Genomic DNA, 19596 nt, shown 5'->3' on the forward strand with positions numbered 1-19596 from the left:
CTAGTTAATGCTCTTTATTAATATTTGTATTAGATAACAATTTACTATTTGTGTATTTTTATGTATTTCTTTAATTGAAAGCCTTAATTGCTTTTGGTGGAAACTACTTTATCATAATAATAAATGTACATTATACTTGAGCTGACTAATTGAATTTCCACATATAAAATACTTAAGGAGATTTTCATTTCAATTTACACCTAGAATGAATTCTCTAGTTCAATGATTCTCGACTTGGTGTGATTTTGCCCCCCAGGGGACATTGGCAATGATTGTGACATTTTTGGTTCTTACAACTGGAGGTGGGAATGATGCTACCAGCATCTAAAGGGTAGAGATCAAAGATGCTGACAGACATCTTACAATGTGCAGGTCAGCCCCTGTGCAAAGAATTGTCTCACCCAAATGTGAAATCCTTAGTATGGAGTAGAATGTCTCCATAATCAGATCCCAACCTACCTTCCTGTGACAGAGACTGCTGAAATAGTCCTCAGATGTGTTCTCATTTGCTTCTGTAGCAAGAAAGCCCTTGATTTTAGGTAGGCACACATGGCCACCAAAATTAAAGACTATATATCCCAGCCTCCCTTGCATCAGCTGTGGCCAAAGAATCAAATTTTAGGCTATGGATTACAAGGGGAAGTGGTATGCACAAATCCTTCAGGGTGTTTAAAGGAAAGACAACATACTCATTTTCTCTTTTCCCTTTTCTTCAGGCCAGAGTGCATGTAAGAGGGTTGGAGCTGGAGCAAGTGTCTGAGACCACAGGGGCCTGGCTCCTGATAATTATGAAGTTTTCATAGCTGTGAAGGACCATCTATCCAGAGAGAGAGCCATAAAATTGATACAACTCTATGCTGTTGAAACTAACGTCATTTGCAATGGAAATTAATCCTAAATCATTGTCATCATCATCATCATCATCATCTCACCTCCGGTACATCCATCATACAACAGTCATTCCAGTCACCCTGGAGAACTTCCCAAGAATGCCCTATCCTTGCTCACACAGTTCCCTAGGGAGGGCTGCCTGCCTTAGACCCATCTCAAGTTGTATGTCTTCCCAGAATAATCAGTCTCTTCTAATTGTTCCTGATTTAATCAGGCTATTTTATTTGTAACACCAGATTCATTCCAGTTACCTCCAGTAATGGAGATTTACTATCAGTATACACAGGTATGAGAAGACAGGAAAACACGGAAAGCCAAGGTCTGCAAATGCTCCCATGAAAACAGGACTGGGAGGTCCAGGTAGAATCCTGAGCAGCTCCAGAGACTTCAGCAACTGGAGTTTGTGGAGCTTCATGGTTGATTTCTACCATTGCTGTGATTCCTCTGCTCTGTGTGTATTTTCACTCTTCCATTCTCTCTTCACACTCAAGCAATTTATTCTTTCCTTTTATTGCATACATTAGGTTTCAACTTGAGTATCTTTCTTTAGCTTCCGAAAAATACCAATGTATAGAAAATACTCTGTTTTAGAAAAGAAATTCTCAGCTTTAAAACAAATTGGAAAGTATTCAATTAGATGATTGAGGGGCCCGCCCAGTGGCGCAGTGGTTAACTTCTCACGTTCTGCTTCTCGGCAGCACGGGGTTCGCCGGTTCGGATCCCGGGTGTGGACACGGCACCGCTTGGCATACCATGCTGTGGTAGGCATCCCACATATAAAGTAGAAGAAGATGGGCACAGATGTTAGCTCAGGGCCAGGCTTCCTCACCAAAAAAAGAGGAGGACTGGCGGTAGTTAGCTCAGGGCTAATCTTCCTCAAAAAAAAAAAAAAAAAAAAGAGATGATTGATAATTTTACCTTCAATCTAAACAATTTGGTGCTGGGTAAAAAATTAACTATCACAAAAAAATTCATCTATTTTGACTGAGTTTAAGAGAGAATTATCATAGATCCATAACATTAACTTATTTCACAAGTAAAATTCATTTATTACACATACACATTTCACATCTCACTCAAGATGTCTTTAGAGCACCTGTTGGAATAAAACTTTATACAGCAAGCTGACATTGACCTGTGAAGGAGAGAAAAAAGATGCAAATCATGAATAAAATGCTCCAGAGTCAAAGGAGTGGTGCTAGAGATTGGCTAGAAAGTCAACTTATTGAGGAAGTGATTAGCACAGATATTATCATTTTCTTGGAGAAAGCTATACATCTGGCCAGCCAAAGCTGTATAAATCAACGATGTAACCCAAGTTGGGAATTCCATTAGCCATTGATTTCAAGGAGGTTAAAAAACGTAGCTCAAATACATTTGAAAAACAATCCTCTCTGAAGTGTGCGTGTGCACATGGAGTCATGCATTAAGAAAAGGCACAGCGCGGCAATCCCTTGACAGCACATGTGGCAGAGAAATCACTAAAGTTGGCTGCTTTTGTTGCTAATAGCAGAGCACTTGGTTTTACCTGCGACAAGACTCTTTGACAGTTCTTTTGAACTAGCAGCAACTGTTCCTCCTCTGCCTGTCAGAGAAAGTCAGACTTGAAACCTTGCAAACCCCATAGAGTGGAGGGAATCCCTAAATTAGAGAAATATGGGTGTTTTTTCCACCTCCTGTCCCTCAGGCAAGCTGCTTTATCCAGGACACAAAGAGACTGACGTTTCCTGTCTGCTCCACCCTTGTTGATATGTATGCTCCAAATCTGCAGACATTTTCAGGCTCTTAATTTGTTTAACAGCCTGATTCTAAAATTAAAGGTATTTGGATATATCCTAACTGGCTAAAATGGAATCTATCTCTTATTTCCTCTTTCAGAAGAGGCTCAATATATTACAGGAGACACAATTTATAATATGGGCTATTTTGGTAATTTGTCAGCTATTGAAATGAGTTCCATTTGGCTTGGCTTGACTCTGTAAAAATAAGTTGTAATAGTGTCTGTCGAATCAAAATGGGGCCCTGTTCTTCTTTGAAATGCCCTTGGCACAGATGGGTTTTTTAGGGCACCAGAGTTCAGGGTGAAGCTGACAGAAAGCGAAGGGTTGTGAAGCAACAGAAAAAGGAGTTTGCACAGGAGAAAGAGAAAAGGAGAGACATGAAAAATCAAATAAGGAATGCATACAATTTCCTTAGAATGTTCTAAAATATTAAAAATTATTAGCATCCTTCTGTTGTGAAAACTCTCTAGATTGATGTTTGCTAACTGGCCTTTTCAAAGAGCTTCATTCTCTGAACCTTTTGATGGGTCCAATGGTCATTTTACAAGCGCTATATTTTGAAATTCAGAGAATCAGGGAATTCTTCCAAACTGAAAGCAAGAGTCTGACATGTGGTTTTGGATGGAAGTTATTTTGAATTTCCAGAAAATGTTTTTTGGGTCATAGCTGGTTTGTTTCTGTTAATGCATAAATAGATCATCAGATGGAGCCTGATGTTGTGTTTGATTGTGGCCTCATAGCTTCAGAACCCCCACTTGAAAATGAAAGAATTGTAACTTAACTATTTACACTAAATGATTCTAGTTCTTTAGCTCCTTCCAAGGTTCCATTTGATGCTTTGATTTCATATACAGCACTAATTCGTCAGCTATTGAACTTCATATATACATATATTGAAATTCATATGTATTTTGAAATTCGTATGTATATTGAAATCAAAATGTCAAATACGTAAGAAGCACAGATGAAAAGGACTTCAAGGGGCGTGGATCTCTTGTCGGACTGGTTTTAATGAGGTACAGATCGAAGTCTTTAGGTTATATTCCATTCTGCTGCATTACTGTGAAAGAAATTTGCTTTTATTACCATTTTTATAGTCTCCAAACACCAGATTTCCAAATAAAAATGCAGCGGTCACTGCCCCTGTTGTATATAGTTCACCTTAGGACTTCATTTTGCACACTCAAGGTAGGGACCCTGGATGGAATTACAAGGCATGTAGAAGTGACTTCTCTCCATTTATTCTTACCCATTGAAGCAGCTGAAAACCCTATTTGGGCATATAGTCTTTTCTTTCCAAAGAAGAAAAACACTCCGTAGGATGCAGGTTAACTTCTCAAATTCACTACTGGTTTGCTTTGCCCTCTAGTTTATCTAGAACTCTAACTCTGTACCCTTTTGTATGCAGCTCCCATATTAGAGTGGCCCAATTTGAGATTTTGTTTAAAATGTAACATAGTTGCTCCACCATTTAGAGCTGTGATCTTGGCAAGATTTTTGACTGAATGAATGTTATTAGACATTATTATTTTTAATATTATAAGTTATATCTTACAACTTACGTAAGTCACGTCTTAGTGGTATTTCTATTTTCAAAGACCTTAACATAATTAGATACCAGAATCTTCATTTTAGGATGCATCGACATGGAAAAAGTAAAGAAACGAACAATTGCTAGTTAGATTAATATAAATTACTGATCTGGAAAGTTCACATTTAAAATCTCAAATAGCCATTTCTCTTTGGCTTCTGGAATTTGAGAGGAGGTTGAATTATCAGTCAATGACAGCAGTTACTCATGGAGTGTCCCATACAAACGTCACACTCTTTTATGTGCTGTGAGAGAGAAATACGAGGATGAAAACAGTGATTGCTTCACTCTGCCAGGAGGAGTTTCTTCGTGAGTATAATGGCACCAGAGTGGCCACAACTCATTCATCAAAATCTTTTCTCAAACTAGGTGAAGGAGGAAATCCGTCTAGATTGAAAGCCTCGTGAGCCACCACCAGACCCGCCTTCATGGTGTCCTTCTAGGTTGGTTGAGCCCAGAAGTCGGAGCCACAATGCTAGCTGGAGGAATGGAATTTCCAAACTCTCAGCAGAAAGAAAATCAAGAATAAACTGCGACTAACAAGTGGGATCGGAATGACCACAGCTGCACTGTGATCTCTGTGATGGTCTGTTTGGGAAAAAACATTCAGCATCGGGGCTTTTCCGCGATCATGCTACATCGACACCCATTCATAAAACTGTCAGGGTGAAATGGCAGATGCTTTGTAAATGGCCTGATGATCCGGATATTGGGCATCTGGAGACAAATTACACTGCTTGTTTTCTGAACCATGAATATACTCCCATTTTGCAACATTTTGCATGCATTAGTCTATAAATGGTCTAAGTATACATGGACCTATCCATACCTCCAGGCAGGTAATACATACTCAGAAAATATATGACTTTCTAACTCCCTTAACAACTGTTCCATCATTGATACTTAGCGAGCACCTTCCTTAAGGAAAACCTCAACGTGTCATGGGGACATTTATAACTTTAACAGTGTTTGATTGAAAAAATCTGATTTTTGTCTGTTTTCTTGAGAGATCTAGAATCATTTTCAGATAAGATCATCTATATCCCAGCTATAAACCATCCGTAGCACAGCTAGCTTTTAAAAGTGACGTGCAGTCATATTCCACAGCTATTACCAGAGTGTCCTAAACATTTTCTCAACATCTCAAGCTTTTTTTTCCTGCTAGGCAGCTGCATTCTTGGAAAGTTCCCAGCATCAGTTGTGCTGGAGTTAAAAATCACCTAACACCCACATAAAGATTTTTTTCCCTCCTTTATGAATTGGGCTTTAAATCTTTACCTTGATTTAGTGAGAAAATAAAATTGAGCAATAGTCAATGTCTCATTTGTATATATTTGTATAAATTCTGTAACCTGGAGGATATCTCCAATCCAAGGAAATGTAACCATTAACCCACAGCTAAACAGTTTCCAAAGAAACCTTTTCAAGGAATAGCTTTTAAATGCCCAAGGAGCTCAATCTAACGGCAAAGATATTTGAAATATACACAAACATACAAGCCTTTTAGATAAACACATTTTCAGGGAGCTTTTGATGAAAGTGATAAGTTACATTCTCTACAACTACACACACTGTATTTTATTACCCTTCAGTAGACACTTATCAGCTATAAATGTTGGGTGGTTTAGGCTAGGAATCAACCCTGAGGGAAACAGTGGGAGGACTCTGGAACTCACAGTTCTATAGATCAACATAAACCTGAGACTCAATTTTATTTTCATTTATTAAAAAGGTCTGTGGTCCACTTCTGCAATTTCAAATCCATTAGCTTCCTGCCCCCTTTAAGAAAAAAAAGAAGGTAACTGGAGATTTTATGGACTGATTGCTGATGGCTATGCTACTGCTCTATTGGTTTTGAGTGGAGAGTCCATTATAGATACATTATCCATAAACCATGTTTCCAGTGGAACCCGGAGCTTCCAATCTGACTGGGGAATGAGTGGAGCTGGCTTGGTCAAAGAGAGCCTGCGGAAAGGGTCAGGTCTCTTGGAAGCTAACACGGGGTAGGCACCGGTATAAATTACAAACTTTCTTCCTACTTCCACATAATTATGTCTCAAATGTGCAGCGGTTGGATTTCGTTAACCAGCCACCAGATGAACTTGGAAATCATATCGACAGTAGATTAGAGTGGGAGTTTTCAACCTTTTTCCCTGCCATGTATGTTCAAACAATATATTTGTCTGTCTTTGAAACTCCCTGCTTCTTGCCGCACATATTCAACAGCTGACTGTGCCCATATGGTTTTTCCTAGTCTCAGCTCTACCGTGTTCAAACCTTTTTCAACAAAGATGCAAAAACATTTTTAATGGCAATAAAACGAATGAAAATATGGTTTTATATTTTCCCTCTGTAACCCTAAATCTTTGATTTCCGAAAAGAAAAAAGTTCAATGTGTCTCCCGTGTGATTGCTTGATTTTCCTACTCAATAACCACTCTATTTGTGAAAGGAGACAGAAGAATAATAAGAACAATACAATTGGCATTCATATAAAAGGGGACTTTCTTTGAGGACAAGTCTCATTTATCTTTGAATTGCAGTACCTATAGACTTCATTTTTGGCCCATATTTGACGACCAATGAATTTGTCAAACTGAGCTAGATTTTTTTTAAGTGGAATTAATTGCATGAAACTAGTACAGTCATTCTTAAAATGGAAAGATACTTCGTTTCCATTATTAATGCAAAAGCTATATTCACTTAGGCAAAGCACAAGGAAGAATTTAGTTCTTTTTTTCTGGTAATTTTAATCAATGTGGTTCTTTCCAATCTACCACCTACACATTTTCCCCTCTACAGCCTGAAACTTCTACTTGAATTTGCCAGCATACATCCAAGATGTAAATAAAGTATGACAAGATGGGTCTTAAACCTAAGTATCTCGGTTTTGTCTAAACGGTGCCGTCAGATAACCTACTCTGATTTTTTTAAAGACTGTATTTTTTTAGAGCAGTTTTTGGTTCACAGCAAAACTGAGAGAAAGACACAGAGATCTCCCATGTACTGCCTGCCCATACACATAGCCTTCTCCATTATCAGCATCCTGCACTAGCATGGTACATTTGTTATACTTGATGAACCTACATTGACACATCATAATCACCCAAAGTCCATAGCTTACCTAGGGTTCGCTCCTGGTGGTGTACATTCACTAGGTTCGGACAAACGTGTAATAACATGCTTCCATCATTATAGTATCATAGAGTACTTTACTGCCCTGAAAATCCTCTGTGTTCTGCCTATGTCTACCCTGATTTAATTGCATATTGCATCCATTCATCAGTTAATCCTGTCTACCAATCTGTCATTTCTGACCATTATTTTAATAATTTTGCTTTCTAGTGACTAAAGACACAGGTTTAAAGTCTCTTCTTCTGTTAACTGCACGTCTTTGATGCTTAACCTTCCTCCCCTATTTTCCTAACCTGCTGATTGCTTTTGAGTTTTGTTATGTACGTCAAATTATATAAAATGTTTAAATCAGACATTAAACTCTGTGGTGACAGCATTAGAATCATGGTCACCAGCCAGGAGTTGCAGCTACTCATTTGTTTCGAGCTAAAAAGACTGAATACAGAGAATCACCCCCCTCCCTCCTTCTCTTCATCCTTTCAGAAGTCCTGCCTTGATGGGAGATTCTACTTTCAGGTCCCGTCATCATAGATCTGTCCATCATCAGCCGCAGTAGCCCCACAAGAAGCACAGGGTAACGTTGGCAGTTCTGCTAACAGAAGCTGTTAACAAAGATCGACTGACCCTGTGCTCTTTAAAGATGTTTTAAATTCCATCCTTTGATGCCCTTTGCCCTTTGACGGGAAGATATCAACCTGTCATCTAAAGCCAATGGGCTGTAATAGACAACCCTATGACAGTGAAACTTCCCTGCCTTGGTGGAGATATGCTTTGAATTCATGATTTTAAAATACAAAAATTCCATAAAAGCATCATTCTCTTCACCCACTCCGAATTCCCAGAATGTGCCATGTTCCCTACTCATCATTCTGACTTGTCAAAAAGAAGTCCTCGATATGGCCTTTCCAGCTATGGCCTATAACAAACTGGGGGAGGTTCAAACAGGTGGGATTGGCTGCAAGAAGTAGTACCTTTTATCCCGCACCCACATCTATAATATAGTAAGTAGGATTAAGGAAAATAGTAAAGAATTTTCAAAATGGGAGGCCCCAGAACCATTATTGTCTGTCGTCACGTTAGCCCTCAATAAGACCACAAAACCAGACAGTAAAAACTTGGAGCCTGTGGTTCTCTGTTAACCAAGGGAGACGAGAAAACAGAGAGGGAATGGCTATGTTTTCTTTTTACCTTTTTAGGGAACTCCTCATGAAGTCAGCCTTTCCCTGCTCAGTCCTGGTCTGACCACTGCACAGCGGTTGTCCTGTCTTCTCTAGGTATCGTGTGCTTTGTCACGGACACCATACACTTAGCTGTGGTTAAACCTTCTTTGCCAGTCCCCTCCCATCCTCCTAGAAGAAGAGTCATTTCAGGGTGGTGTGTGTGTGTAAGAGAAAGAGAGAGAGAGGGAGACAGGCAGGGTCCTTCCCTGGCAGCCATTGCCTATGCTGACCCCATTTAAGCACACGTTGTGCATCACTCTTGTGTACAGAAACAATCTCAGTTTCCAGGGCTGTGATTGGCATCACCCATCATCGTTTATTCTTTCATTTTAAGGGAGCACTTCTTGTGAAAATAAAGCGGAAACAAAATTCTCCCATTATCACTACCATTGGAAATAGCTGCTGTGCAAACGTAGAATCTCAAATTTGAAAGAGTGGTGCTTCTTGCTGGTTGCTAATGGCTAGTGTCTTTGGCCCAGAGCTCATGCTGTACTGGGTGAACAGAATCAAAGCCTGTCTGAACAGGCAAAGAATTGTAGAGGTAGAAATGGCCTTAGATTTCTGCCAACTTCTTCATTTTACAGATAAAGGAACTGTGTCAGTGAGGTTTAACGACTTGCTGAAGTTTACCCAGCTGATTCATAGCAGAACAGCAAGGTTCCCTGATTCCCATATGCCAAGAGCTTCTTCTAATACACGACCTCAATAATTCTCGGCAAATTGTCCAAAAGAGGGTGAGTGATGCGCTGGATCACTGACGTAAGCAATATCGATTTTCTCCATAGCGTTGAATCCCCAATGATGTTTTACTTAGCCGAACGTGAAAATTAGCTTGAATTGTGTACAGATCAATCTCACTCCGATGAGAGAGAGCCTAGAGTTTTGCTCAGTGGTAAGAGAGCAGCAATTTGGAGACGGAAATATTCTTAGGTATAATCCACAAGCTGGATAATCTCTGTGCTTTATTCACAATGTGGTTCTACCAGTTTTTCAGTGACCTCTTCCGGTGTGTTGATTGGTTTTCACTGAGGAAACATGGACAAGTGTGCTTTTCCGAAATGAAAAGAAAAAAATGTGTAGGAGATTAAAATGCAAATGAGCAGCAAATGAGAGAAAGATCTAGGCCTCCTACTTCAGTTCTTTGTGGTTCCCTGGCAAATACTGCTGCCATCCCCATTGCTTAGCACATAATTAGCCTTGATATTGGAAGCTCACGTTTGTAGATCTCACTTACCACATTTCCTGTATTGTACTAAACATTTCAACCCGAGACAGAGAGAAAGCAGGAGAAAGTGATTTCCACTGGCAAAAAGGCTCACATTTCTTCTGTCTTGTAAAACAAAAGAGGAAAAATAATGGTAAATTACTCTTATGATGACTTTTTTTCTTGAACTGCTCCCACTCCTTTCTCATCCTATTTTAAATAAAACCTGATGATGCAAAAGGCTGTTTGGTTTCTGACTCTGCAGTCCATCAGCTTGCAATGGAAATGTTTTCTTATTTTTATTTTTATTTTATTTTTTTTAAATGGCTACATATTAAAAGCAAACCAGTCTTTGCCAGGTTTGGATAAAAGGCTATTTATTTTCAACCAATTTGATAGCTGCAGTTTTCAGTAATTGAATTTTCTGTGGTCAGAAAAGCAGTAATCTTAGAAACCAAATAAATATTTTTTAATAAAATGGAACACTGAGAAACCCTATAATAATGTCAAAAATGTAGCCACTTATGGATGGATAAATATTTTAAGAAATTTACATTTCACCCAAAGCTTTATGCTTCTAGCTTCCCTGGAGATTTTGAAGAGCGTAACATTTTGCTTTGGGAATGGAACAATCTGGGGCTTAGATGAAATATACATGCATGTCCTATAGAAACCTTTCTGGTTGTTAGTTTCTCACAAGCTGGAAACTTTATCAATGCCCATGGTGAATAGTCCACACTAGGGTTCCTCCATCTTGGCACTACTGATGTTTCTTGTAGATGGCTGTCGTGTGCATTGCAGGCTGTTTAGCAGCATCTCTGGCCTTTACTCACTAGATATGAGCAGCATTCCCCACCTACCCAGTTGTGACGACTAAAAATGTGTCCAGACACTGCCAATGTTCCTGGTCTGGGGTGCAAATACAGCCCCATTTGAGAACCACTAGTGGAGTGAAAGGCTTAACTATGTTTAGTACATATTTTGAATCTCATAAGTATCTGGAATGTTGGTTCCTTTCACTATTTTCTCATTTGCATTAATTTGAGTGTGAACAAAAGTTCTTCGCAAGACCTGTGAAGATCTGTGCAGAAGAAAGGATCTAAATAGATTAGAAGCATGAGTTGACAGAGATAGCTCAGAGAGTTTTATGTTTTGGTGTAATGCTACATTTCAAGTTCTAATCTTGGCTCCACCGTAACCTCTGTGCCAGACTTCAGGCAATTATTGATTTTAGACAATTATTTTTACTGCGCTTCTGGCTTTTTAAACTATAAAATAGAAATGATATAATAGATATATTCAAATTTTTCACTACATATATTACATTGAATGCAGTGGGATTCAATGTTTATATGTAAACTGAATAATTTCTTACAATTTTTGTTATAAAAACACAAAACTAAGAAAATTTCAGCATCACATTTTTTTTCATTTCCCAGTTTCTACTCAGGATTTTTCCCAGACCACTAAGAGCAGATTGTGTAAACTGTCCTCTTAAAAACTTGATGGGAAGAAGGAAAGCAGATCATTATGTAGTTGAGACAGGAATGGAAGATCTCAAAAAGAAGTTGGTGGCCCGTAGCTTGTATCTCCTGTCTGTCTGCTAAATACGAATGGGCAGGACGTAGCAAATGCTGTAACACTACTCTACATTTGCTGGATTCCATACTGTGATTGCAATTCAGATGAGCAGAAGTCAAAGACCAAGATATTAAAATATTAGTTTTGGTTCACAAAGAAAGTTAAAAATTCCTCCAGAAATACGTCACAAAACTGAGAGGCCCCTTAGAAACTGCTAGATAGACCCCCTTCTGATGATGCTAAGGCAGGCCATTGCAATTCTCAGCTACTTTCCAATGCAAGAGGAATGATGCTGATAAGATGACAACATCAGGATTCAAAAAAAACCACAGCATAGGCCAAGGTGTGGATAATATCACAGTTATCATTTCCAATTAAATTTAACAATGTTATTGTCTGTCACTACCTATTGGGCTAGATCTATAGGCCAACTGTGACAATGGCTCACCTTGGTGATTGTGTTTTTCATCTTTAATGGCATATAACATGCAGCATTAATTTAAAATTCAATGAATACACAAGCATGTCATGACCTCATTTCACATGTCACGATTTAAAAACTATGGATTTTTCCCTAACGGTTGCTTCCTTGGTGTTTTTCGGAACTTTCCTGGAGGCAGTGGGCACAGTTTCAGAATAATTCCCAACATATACATGTGGTGAGAGGAAGGGGAAGGAACAGTCACATTTTGATTAGTGGATCCAGACCTATCCGTTGGCCTGGAAATTTCTTTTACCCTTCTGCATATGCATTTGTTTTCACTGATTCGATCCATTATTCAATTAAATTAGTCCCAGTTTAATAATAACGGCCTCCCTCTAGCCTATCCCTTTAATGTTCATGAAAACGAAAACCCAGGTGGTTTTCAACATGACACTAGGTGGAAATCAGTTATGAAATTACCTGTTTATTAATGATGTGTCAGGAGACTGACATGCTAACGGCGGGCACCGGCTGGAGTAGTGCTAATGTAGAAATAACAAGACCATATTATGTGCAATATGTATTCTATAGAACTTTAACTTTCATTCCCTGGGGACACCATTGAAATCCAGATGTTTTATCTCAAGATTTTAATCCTGGAGAGTGAAGATTTTAAAGTGAAATGAAGCACTCTCGAAGTCACTGTTTGGCTACACTTCCTCACTGGGGAACCCATGTGAGCAAATATTTAGTACCAGATGTGCAAAGGATTAGTGTCGTATCAGTTAATTAGCCAGACGGGAAAAAAGTCATTTTGCAATTGCAAAAGTGGATTTAAAACATGACTTTAAAATGCGCGCTGAAGACTGGGCTATTGATCAGGCTTAGTGAAGTTTTGGAGGTTTGGTAGTTAGGGAGCAAAATAAGAGCTGACCTAAATTGGAGAGAAACAGGTCACTTTTATTTAAAATAAGGAATTTTTACAGGAAGGTTTTACATTTTTATCATAAAGACATCTGGCCACACCACTATAAATAATATACTGGATAGATTCATACAGACCACTTTTTTTTTTTTAAGCAGACAAAAATGTGCCATAAAGTTGATATTAGTAACAGGTAAAATAAACCAATGACCCTTGCAACTTGGGTGGGGAGAGGAGTTTTTCTTTTTCTTTTTCCCTTAGAGTGTTTTGTAAAGTAACTCACACAGCAGATGGAGTGGAGAAATAGTGATCTGATGATTCTGTATTATTGCCCTACATGACAAACAAATGAATAATTTGTACGAAAATATACTCTTATACATGATACATCTCAATAGTTGCATTGGTACAAACGAGCTTGTTGCGCTCCATTTTTCTATCACCCCATCTTAATGCAAATATCTTGTCTCCCAGAGTCATCTCTCATCCTGGAGGCCGGTCCAAGCAGAGGGTATGCAACAGCCAGCAATTTGGAGTCTGCATAGGGAAAGTAACCTGAAGCCACAAAAGTCTTTAAGTCAAATAACTTCTGGGCGCTAAGAATCAGTTCTCTAACACAAAATGGCCAGAGAATTAAGAACACATCAGTGTGCTTTTACAAAAGAGAGGAAAAATATTACCTTTTTTACTCACTTGGACTTCAAATTGTATTTTGGCAATTTCCCTGCACTTAAGAAACCTTCCCCATTGCACAGAACAGAGGGCTGAGTGCTTAACTGGCGGGAGGGTAGGGTGGTGGTGATCTGGCCAGGGCAGATAATCTGTCTGGGTAATTAATGAAGCACGTTGGCTTTTGCGCTAGGAAAATCAGGCAACGAGTCACCCATTGCTGATCACCTGGAATTTAATTTCTAAAGAGATAATGAGGTGCTGAAGGACGCCTCAGATTTCAGCTCCAGAATCACCTTCTCTGTCTTCCCTTACCTCCTACTGTGCTTTTGACGTCCCACTTTTGTGCTTTCCTGGAATCTCTTCTTTCCTCCATCCTAGGTCTTTTGTATTATACTATTTAGCTATCTCTCCCTTCAGACTGGGGTTTAGTCTTGATTTCTTATGATTCTCCCTTTGAGGCAGGTGCCAGGCCCTTTATCCATGTTTACTATTTATCAAACACTAAATATTCTACACTAGTTCATCATGTACAATTCAGTTTCCTGTGCATTTTCTCATTTGAAATTTACAATGACTTTTCGAGGTAGGCATAATGAATATCAATAATCTCTATTTACAGAGAGTCATTGAGGGTCGGAGAAGGGATGCGTCTTGCTTAATACTACCAGCAGATGGGAAGAGCAGAGGATTTGAACTGAAGTCCTTGACTTCAGACCACGTATTCTCTCCCCCACACCACCCCGATACACTGCTACATGAACGAGAAACGAAACACCTTAGCTACCAGAGACAGTAGGAAAATGTCGATGGGTTAGCTGCTACGATGAAAACAAAACCATAATCTTGGAATTTAAAAGCACGCTTCTTAAAAGGAAAGGGCATCCTTTTGTGAACAAATGTTTTGATTACTAAGTCCAGCTTTTCATCTTGAAAATATCTTTTCAATTTGAGCCCAGTTTAATGGGAACCCCAGAATTGATAAGTCCTCAAAAAAGAAAAAGAAAAAATCAAGTTTCCGAAGGACCAGCAGGGGTTTGGAATATTCGTCAGAGCCTAAGGGATATATAAAAGCGACATGGTTATTTACATAAATTTCTTATAATTTCTATCACAAATATACCCTTGCTGTTTTCCTCAATCTTTATTTAATAAGGATTATAATAAAATTAAGTTTATCTTCGCTGCCTTGCTCTTGGTGCCAAGCAGCCAAAATCAGCAATCCATTTTTTTCCCCTTTTCAATAAAAGTCCCAGAATAGAAATAACATATGACTATACGATGCTTCTAGTCATGGTGCTTCAAAAGCACCAATTCCCGAGTGGAAATATAATGTGGATAATTATGAGCAGACTTGAGTTATTCTTTCAGTTAAGGTAAGCCATGGCGTCTTCTGGTGTCTGCTAATTTACAGGGGTTTGAAATCCCACAGAAAGAAAGTGTTATCCGAGGGTGCTGTCTTCTTTCACAGTTAGTTTCCAAAGAAAGATTTGTTCTCCGTAGAAATACCGGGTTTAGAAATCCAAAGGCTAGAAGAGATTATAGAAATAATTTAGTCCAGGGAGTGCTTAGTGGGTAGTTTCAGGCTTAGAACCAGTGTGAGGATGATCCTAGGCAAAAACCATAAAATGAGGGAATTCAGTGTCCAGTGTCCTTCTAATGAAGTGAAACTTCCTGAGTACAATGCTTGCCTTTATTAGCTAGAGAATTTGCTGTACTTATGGGATGAATGTTTACTTGTATTTTCTCTATCATAGATGCCTGGGTAGAGCATGATTTAATTAACCTAATAAAAACAAAAACAAAACTGAAAACAACAACCAAAAATTTCCTAAGATTTACTTTTAGGTTTTCCACTCTATCCTCCCCAATGCAGTCAATCTCCAAGTCCTGTGGATTGTGAGAAAAAAATACATATATATATACATGTATATATATATATTCCTGGCTAATATTCATTGATCTCTTACCGTTTGCCTAGATCTGAGCTAAGAGCTTTTACAGGCATTATCTACTCTTTAAAATTTCTTGAAATATTGGTCTTTGACTTTACATAAAGCAAACTCCAAGCTTCTTCCTCTTGGATCTGGACTCTAGTCCATGTATACACACTGTTCTCATTAGTGCAAAGTAGGTCTTAACACCATCTCTGATCCAGTCACTGAAACCAGGAAGATGAAATTCATTAATTAGCTTAGACTAGTCAGAGCCCAGCCCTGAAATTGAGGCCAAGGTCAATTCCATCCAAACTAGATAGACTGCGGGCTCAAGAGGTAATGGGGATGATTTTCTCAGGAAACTTTGGGATGGGGTAAATGGATGCTGAACTTCAAAAGTAACCTATCCACTCTTATCATTAGCTTCAGTCTATTTCGTATTATCACTGGTGGTTTATGTTCCTCTCTCTCCTTTTAGACGCTGAGATTTCTCTGATTTGGAACAATGTTCTAGTCATATTTGTATCCTATAACCCCTAGCCCAGAAACTTTAACATAGAAAGAACTTAGTGAAATATTTGTCCAAATAAATTATGAATGTTAGGAAGAGAGAGTCCAAGTATGTGGCCACAAATGCACCTAGGCTTCTATCTAACATATTTATGTGTCTTAGCTTTTTGACTTTAGTTTGTAAATGATTATCTTCCTTTGTTTTCCAATCCAGGATGATTCTTGGTATGTCTTCCACCTTGAATTTCTCAAGTGAGGAACATACCTCACAACCAACAGTGTCTGATGGAGGAATTTTTAAGCATGCCTACATCAACAAAGGCTACAGTAGGAATGGCAGCTTCCAGCTGAATAAAGTGGGGAGAAATGAGAAGAGAGGAATTCCTGCCAAAACTAGCCTTTCAGTGTGCAGTGAAGACAGTCTTGGCATCATGACAGCCTATCAAAAATGTCCCGAGTCCAACCAGAAATATTTGATTTGGGTTCAGAAGACTCAAGCGCAGCTGGTTGGGATTTCCTTGTTGAAGTTTTATCCATCCCAGTTGCTACTGAAAACAGCTTGCAATTCATCTGAGGATTCTTTACATATGCCCTGAAGTGTATGTGGCATTTAATTGAAAAACCACCAAATAAAGACTTCCGGGCCATATAAGGGGGCCATCTTTGGTGCCAACACTGAGCTATATGCCTCCATAGGTTTACCGTAATTGGATTTTGATACATGGAGATTCCCGTTATTGGAAAATTATCCTTGCCACAATTCCAGAAGAGGTACTTCAAGCCTCTGCTGGCTCCATCGAGAGTCAAAAGGGCAGACAGTTCCTGCGTTGGTATTACCTCCACTAAGGCTGCCAGTGTAGGAGACAAATTCATTTCTAAAATTAGATATCTAACCCATCAGGAAGATCAGGACTTGAGGGCAAAAGAATCTCTTTCCTTGTTTAAAAGAAATAATTGAAGAACAAAAGGAAAAAGGGAAGGGAGGAAAGAAAAAGGAAGGAAGGAAGAAGAAGGAAGGGAGGGAGGAAGGTAAGGAGAAAAGAAGGAAGACAAATTGCTTGATTCTTTAAAATCTATTCACATTTATCAAGTCACTTGATGGGGAAGGATATCTCAAAAATGTATTTAAAATGCATCTAGATATTTAACTCTTTATCCCAACACCTGTATTAGAAGCCTCCCCAAGTCCCACCCTATGCCCACCTCCACCAAAAAATTTTTAAAAGAAAAAGAAAAACTGTCTTCCTTCCAAAAGCCATTGTCTTCATCACTACTTGATGGATGATCCCCAGGGACTCCCTTGACTCCATAGTCTGTAGGAGCACTTCCGTCATTTAAGCCACTGAGATAGATCATAAACAGTGGTGGGCATACATATAGGATGACAAAGGACAATCCCCTCTCTCCCCCTAAATGTCGGGCTTACTTTCAATTTCTCCTTATGGACAAAAACTGTCTGTATCACGGTAAGGAGAGGGGGGAGCGTTGGGGGAGGAGGCTGGAAAAAACTAGCAAAGGGAAAAAAAAATTGGAGAGCCAGCCTGGCACCAAAAATATAATTTAGTGTGCAGGTATTTGATTTGATAGAAAACCTGCATTGATTTAAAAAAATAGGTTCTTGACAAGGTCGTAATTCATTGAGAGAGGCCAAGCCCGCAGCTTAAGTTTGACATCCCCCTCCAACCTAAACCATACTGGTTTTAGGTGATCCCCTGTGAGGGTAGCATGTTGCAGCTGGCAAAAAAATAAACACTCCTGAGCCCTGTGCTAACAGAATTTTTTTTCTTTTTTTTTGATTTATGCCACGAGCTAAGGAAAACAGTTACATATTTGTGAGTCCTGGTTTTGTTTGGCCTTTGCAAGCTTGCAGGATTGGTGTCTTGCTGAGGGAGAGGGACATTGCAAAAGCTGTAACAGGCAGGAAAGGAGCAGGCAGCCTGGAAAAGGCAGGGAGCAGGGAAGTTGAGGGTGGGGCAGGGAGTATACCCAGAGAGAGAGACAGTAGCTAAAAGGTTTGATTCGCCCCCAGCATCTCCTCTGGGCAGATCCCCTCCCTTTCTTTTCTGCCTCAAGGCCATTCAAATCTCAGCTCAAAGGCAGATTCCTTCAGAGCTGAAGACTTGTGAATGATTAGCTGCCCTTGTTTTCCCATGTGGCATCATCCTTTGTCTAGAGTTTAGTAGATAAGCAGTTTCTCTCTTTTATTCTTTCCTGAATGGCAGAGTCCACTCAAGTTTGGCAAATGCAAATGGCGGCCATCACGGAGGGCTTATGCAGTTACTTTTTTCAGAACTGTCCTACCGTCACAGACTCTTTCGGGTGAACTGTGAGGAAAGCTGATGTCTTATCAGTGTCCTCTGGCTGATACGTGACATGCTTAGTCCTCATTTTACAGAGGATGAGCTTGTAGGGAGTCCAGCGAGGTTAAATAGCTCAAGGTCACCCAGCTTCTTAGTGACAGGTCTTGGACTCAGGTCTTGGTTGTCCAATCCAGTAAGCTTTACACTCTACCACAGGCCCCACCCCCATTTAAAGAATTAAAGAAAGAGTTACTAAATGCAATAAGGTATCTTAGATTGCATTCTGGGACAGAAAGAGGACATGAATGGACAAAAACGATGAAATCCAAAAAAGACTGAAGTTTAATTCATATAATGTACCAACAGTCATTTCTTAGAATTGACACATTTCATAGTAATAGAAGATGATAACTACAAAGGAAACTAGGGGAGGTCACTTTGTACTATATTTTCAACTTTTCTATAAATCTAAAATCATTCCAAAATAAAAATTTACTTTCTAAAAGAAACAATCACAGGAAAACAAAGGTATTCTGCTACTTTAATCCAAGCTTGGATGAGAATGCATATGCCAAATGGACTCTCCTGAGGTCAGGCAGTTTGCCACTTACTCCCCGCAACTGAAATGGTCCTGCTCCTCCCAAGAATAAACTGGGAGATCAAAACAGGGGGATTTTGACAGTGCTAGAGAGATCTTTCAGTGGGCTGATGGATAGAGGTGCTGCCCACTCCACCAGATTCATCATTTTTATCTTTAGAGAAGAAAATTTACTTTTTCTAAATGAATCTTAATTTACAGATGGGGAAATTCAAGAGGCACATGCATATCTTGATCTCTTGCAGAGCCAGAAGATTAGCAGTTATGAGCCTTGAGCGAATCCTATCTTAACTCCAGTGTTTCTTGAAAAAACATAAACAAGATATTTCCCCAGGAGCAGGCAGCCCAACTTTTGCCAGTTGACTGTAGTCATGCCTTACTACTCATGTACTTGCCAGACCTCTCAATTACTTACATTATTACATCATCCTTCCTTGTGTATGTGCATGTTGCATTGCATAAATATACCCTCTCTAGCTCTCTTTAATCTGTTCTCTTTACAGCATGTATCACTAAAAAAAAAAAACGACTTCACAGAAGGCAAATTATTCCATAATAATGTGCAGAATCCTTTGAATCATATTCAGTCTCCATGACAATATGAAAATATAAATGTCTGGTGCACAAAAAAGGAAAAAAAAATGTGTCATGGTGATATAAAAAATGAAGTTAGTTCAATACTTAAACCAGACTTTTTTTTTTACCGCTTTGTTATCATAAGTGCGTGATGCAACCGTACCACCTTTTAAAATACACACACAGACAGAGAAATGGATATTTTTTCCACCCTATTTGTCTCCTTTTCAGACACAACCACTGATTCACCAGTTA

The sequence above is a fragment of the Equus przewalskii genome, chromosome 10 (assembly GCF_037783145.1).
Source record: "Equus przewalskii isolate Varuska chromosome 10, EquPr2, whole genome shotgun sequence".
In the NCBI taxonomy this organism is placed as follows: domain Eukaryota; kingdom Metazoa; phylum Chordata; class Mammalia; order Perissodactyla; family Equidae; genus Equus; species Equus przewalskii.